This window comes from Cnephaeus nilssonii (genome assembly GCF_951640355.1).
Source record: "Cnephaeus nilssonii genome assembly, chromosome: 20".
NCBI classification, from domain to species: Eukaryota; Metazoa; Chordata; class Mammalia; order Chiroptera; family Vespertilionidae; genus Cnephaeus; species Cnephaeus nilssonii.
In genome coordinates this window covers 31966191-31972190 of record NC_137091.1, presented here as the reverse complement: position 1 = coordinate 31972190, position 6000 = coordinate 31966191, and positions in this window count along the sequence as shown.

Here is a 6000-nt window from a genome sequence, read left to right as displayed (position 1 = left end):
GGGACCAAATCCCTCTGCAGACGTGTCAATATCTTCTCATTACTCTTTGGGTAAAATGCAAACTCCTTTCTGTTGCCTCTTGAGCCGAGCGTGACCTGGTCTGCCTCCTCCTTTTTGTCAGTTTCCTGGTTCTTGAACATACCCATTCCTTCAGAGACTCAGGGATCCTGCGCACTCTGTTCCCCACCCAGAATGCTCTTCCTTTCTCCCCTCCCCACACCTTCTTTCTCAAGCTTCAGACTTCAGTCTTCCCACCACCTGCCAGAGGAGCCTCCGGTCTTGTCATACTTGGGTCTTTCCCTTCATCACAAGTTGCAATCACAGTTTCATTTAGCTGTTTCCCTGTTAGTCACCTGTCTCCCCCACGTGTGTGTCAGCTCTAGCAGGACACATATAATGCCTTACGCTGATCGCTGATGCCCAGCCCTTATTATGGTGCTTGTCACATGATAGGTGTTCAACAAAATTAATGAAGAAGTGAATGAAGATTGAATGAAGTTCTAGAGTAAAGAAACAGACAAAATTACTGCTCTATATCCCACTTTTTGGCAGAAGAAAAAAAGGCTATAAAAAAAGAAGTTACCTAGACTCCTCAAGACCCCGTGCAAGGCAACATAGCCACACCCGACCAACAGAGGAGCAAGTGACATTAGTCCTACCTGTCACAGCAGTGGGCCCTGGATTTCCTGCTCAAAGCCTGTTGTCAACCTGAAAAAGATAAAGGGGGGAAAAACAGTTAATAACTTTGCCTAGCGTCTAGGCTTTCCCAACCGCCTTGCCTGGCTTTGCTCAGCCTAAAATCACTCGAAATGTGCGGCCAAGTTCAGTGCCCGCTCAAACACCAGAGCTACTGAGTTTCGGACCAAACGTCAGGCTTTTGAAGTTGAGGTTCTGTTAACACTTGGCTCAAAACAACAGGCTCAGTAAGAGGCTTATAAAAAAGATTTAAAATGCTACCCAGGCGCCAATGAGTTCTCACAAAAGTCTATATTTTGATGAGCAACGTGTCAATGAATTAGCTACACATGGCGTACATTCCCTGGAAACACTTAAAGGGTGGCTGGGAGAGGTGGGGCCCAGGGAGAGGATCTTTGGGACCGAACGTCAGTGCAGGTTTTGCCAGAACCCCAATGTTGGGAGGGGGTAAATAGTTGAAGACATCTGGCTGACATAAAAACGTGGCTGGGTCATCCTTCCTCCAAGCAAATATTATTCTCATTAAAACACAATCAGATCATCTATTGGGAGGAGCGAGTCATCCTGGAGAGCGGCGCAAAGAATCCCTTTTGTTACACAACAGCTGCACTCACGGCGGGGCTGAGGAAGGAGGCACAGACCCCCCCACCACCACCACCTCCACCACCTCCACCTCCACCACCACCACCGCCTCCACCGCCTCCACCGCCTCCACCGCCTTCACCACCTCCACCACCTCCACCTCCACCACCACCACCACCACCTCCACCACCTCCACCACCTCCACCTCCACCACCACCACCACCACCTCCACCACCTCCACCACCACCACCGCCTCCACCGCCTCCACCACCACCACCACCTCCACCACCTTCACCACCTCCACCACCTCCACCTCCACCACCACCACCACCACCACCTCCACCACCACCACCTCCACCACCTCCACCACCTCCACCACCACCACCTCCACCTCCACCACCACCACCTCCACCACCTCCACCACCACCACCACCACCTCCACCACCTCCACCGCCACCACCGCCTCCACCGCCTCCACCACCTCCACCTCCACCTCCACCACCTCCACCACCTCCACCACCACCACCACCTCCACCACCACCACCACCTCCACCACCACCACCTCCACCACCTCCACCACCTCCACCACCACCACCTCCACCTCCACCACCACCACCGCCTTCACCGCCTCCACCACCTCCACCACCTCCACCTCCACCTCCACCACCTCCACCACCTCCACCACCACCACCACCTCCACCACCTCCACCACCACCACCTCCACCTCCACCACCACCACCGCCTCCACCGCCTCCACCACCTCCACCACCTCCACCTCCACCACATCCATCTCCACCACCTCCACCACCTCCACCACCACCACCACCTCCACCACCACCACCACCACCACCACCTCCACCACCACCACCACCTCCACCACCACCTCCACCACCTCCACCACCACCTCCACCTCCACCACCTCCACCACCTCCACGCCGCCTGGCTCCGGCCCAGCACGGCTCCCTCCAATGACTGCCGAGCCTCGCAGCCAGGGCCATGGCTCTTCCCTTCCAGTTAGGTCTCTGGGGGGACCTTCCTCCTGCTGGGAACCACCTTCCCACATTCTCAGGCAGGGCCAGGGCTAGAGGTTTCAACTCGGAAGCATTACACCGTGTGACTGCTAATCATGTGCCAACTTGGAGAGGCTCTGGTGCCCAGTTGTCTGGTCAGCCACCAGTCTTGATGTTGCTGGGAAGGTATTCAGTAGATGTGGTCAGCATCTACCGTCCGCTGGCTCTGAGGAAGGGAGGTTATAGGTGAGTGGGCCTCATTCAACCGGTTGAAGTTCTTATGAGAAAAAAACACACAAGATTTTCCAAAGAAGAAGTTCCGTCTCAGGACTGTGAATCCTGCCAGTTGCCAGCCGGTCGACCTGCCCTTCAGATTTCAGACTTGCTAGCCCCAACATCCTTCAAATGAAAATATCTCTCAGATGATAGAAAGATAGATAGATAGATAGATAGATAGATAGATAGATAGATAGATGAATGTTAGATGGGAGATGAGATGAGATGAGATGAGATGAGATGAGATGAGATGAGATGAGCTAGATGATAGATATCCTATTGGTTCTGTTTCTCTGGAGAACCCTGGCTGATACACAGAGAAATTCTACCAGTCCCACAAAGCTAGCCCTTGAAACACCCCTCATTCAAGTGGTAGCATACACTAGTGATTAGAAATGCAGACTCTAATTTACATGAGGTTCTGGAACAGGCAAAACTAACCTATGATGAAAAAAACCCGGACAGTGGTCGTCTCAGTGGGGGCGGGGAAGCAGGGGTTGACTGTAAATGAGGGGACTTTCCTGGGTGACGGGAAAGTTCCAGGTCACACACGGAAGGCATTTCATGGGTGCTTGCTTCTGTCAAAATTCGGAGAATAGTACACCCAAGGTTTGTGCATTTCATTGCACGGGAATTTTACTTAAAACCATAAACAAATATTGAACTGTAGTTGATGAAATGTTGGCTCAAGTGTTTAGGGGTGAAGGTAATTGTTTTTTTTGAAATGCATACAAAAATAAGATGGATTTGCTGATGAATAGAAAGATGGAGAGATGGCTAGACATGATAAAGTGATTGCAGTTCTCTGTTAATGATGGAATCTGGTGGTGGGTAAGTAGGTGGCTATTTGCTGTAAATTTATTTTAACTTTTCTGTGTGTTTGAAGTTTTTCATAATAAAATGCAGGAAGAAAGAACAAATGCAGGCTGTGGGGCCAGCCCGTCTGTTATGATCCTGCCTGTGCCGTTACACCAGCTGTGGGACCTTGGTCAGCTTCCTCACCTCTCTGTGCCTCAGTTCCCCCAACTAGAAATGGCGAGTGCTGGCAGCCCCCCTCTGGGCTCTGTGTGGGTTACAGAGCTAATGTGCACAGAGCACTGGGCCCAGTGCCGGCACAGCGAGTGCTCAGAATCATCAGTGTTCTGACCAATTGTTTCCTCCTAAAACTCCAGGGACTGAGAAGTTGGGATTTGACTTGGTTACACAGCTCAAAGGCCTGGATTGCCAAAGCTTCTGAACGTGGGACTCCTGAGCGAGGGCCTCACTGAAATGGTAAATAGGAGAGGAAGCCGATCCTGCAGCAACACCCTCATTCAATTACCTTCGCTAAGCATCAGGGGACACCAAGCTCATGGGGACCTGGATGAATACTAGTAAGATGAGTCATGGTCACCTGGGGCAGTGTGAGCCAAGGGCTGGGGGAGCCCAGGGCAGGCGGAGGTGTGTTCTATATGCACAAGCAATGGGCGGCCTGTTGGGGGAGGTATTCAGTAGGTGGGCATGGGTCCCAGATTGGGTAAAAGATGCTGTGTGAGGCAAGGTTCTCGTCCACGAGTGTGGTGGGTCTCCGCTGCCTGCTATCTGCTCATAGTCAATCTGGAAGCAGCATTTGGTGTAGATCGTGATCCTGTCTCACTGAAAGGGCCCCTGGCCAGCCCTGGCCTCCACCGGGCAAGTGCCCTGTCCATTCACAAAGGATCCCACAGACCATCATTCAGAAACCCAAGTCCATCTGCTTCCTAGCGAGGGTTTGGGAGGTTTATATTGACACACTCTTGGTTTCTCACCTACTTTCTCTGATGAACAGGGGCTCACAGAGTCACAAAACAATGTGAAATGAGCTAGCCAACCATGAGATTGTATTGTAATGAACCAGGAGTACATGCTTCAGACTTAGAAAAGGAGAAAACTCACCATTAAAGTATCAGTGATGCCCTCATTAATTACTACATTTAATCCACTCTCATCCATCCACCGTGCACTCATCCATCGATGCACACACCCAGGATCAGTCAGCCATCCATTCACCCATCCATCCACCCATCCTTCCATGCACCCATCCTTCCATCCAACTTTAAAGAACCTTACATTGCTAAAACCTTGCTACTTTCTGGGTTTACAGAGTTACAATATCTGGCATAGAGTAGGCACTAAGTATTTGTTGGACATTTGGATTATGTAAATAATGAACAAAAATGAGTAAGATATCTGTGTATCTTTAAGGAGCAAGGAAAACAAAGGGAATAAAAGAGTAATGCCACAGATGGGATGTTATGCAACCAGGGTGACAATATAACTTTTCAAGCAAACCAAGACCCGTGGGAGAGTAACAGGTGGCACTTAAAACAAGTTTAAGCCCTGCTGGTGTGGCTCGGTGGTTGAGTGTTGACCCATGAACTGTTGATTCTCAGTCAGGGCATATGCCTGGGTTGCAGGCTCAATCCCTAGTAGGGGGTGTGCAGGAGGCAGTTGATCAGTGGTTCTCGCTCATCGTTGAAGTTTCTATCTCTCCCTCTCCCTTCCTCTCTTTGAAGTCTATAAAAATACATTTTAAAAAATAAAAATAAGTTTTAAAATATACACTTTTGGAAATAACTATTTATTGTCCGACATTTTTATTTTCTTTATTGGTGGACCTATAAAATAGGTCTATTTAAACTATTATCAAAAATAAATTATGCAAGCATATCTGCCTCTAACACTATGTCACCGGTATTTTTTAAAGAATTTGCTTTCATTAATTATTAGTTTTCTTTTTCATAAATTATTCTCACTCTTCTTCAATGTTGAACTTTGTCATTGGTAAATTCAAAGATGTTGAAACCTTTGGCTGATTGTGTAAAGTGTAATATTTTATTGAGAAAATACTCTTTTTTTTAAGTTCTGGACACGAATAAGTAGCCTTGCATACTTCCCTTTTTATTAATTTTTTAAAGAATAGTTTATTGATGCTTAGAGAGAAAGGACAGGAGAGGAAGAGAAAGAGAAAGAAATATCAATGTGAGAGCGAAACACCAACCCATCGGCCGCCTTCCCCATGCCCCTCACCCACCCACAACCCAGGCATGGACCCCGGGCGGGAATCGAACTGGCAACCCCTCCACACACAGGAGGGCACCCAACCAACCCAGCCACCCAGCCAGGGTGAGAAGCTGCTCTTCTTGTCGGCAGTGTGCAGTGCCGATGAGACCTGGGGAGCTCGGAGGAGATGGGACTGAAATGGAGGGTTTTCTCCGTTCTGATTTCCCACGTGGGCTCCTGTGACTGTGGCCGCCTGGATATCTGAGCAGGTGCTGTCTGTCTGTCTCCATTCAGAGGACGTCTCATCAACAAATATTCCACAAGCCAAAACTCATCAACTTGGGATTCTTTTGAAATGTTTCAAAATCTTGGGCTGTCTCGGCTACATTCCATTTGAGTAGAGAATATACTAGAA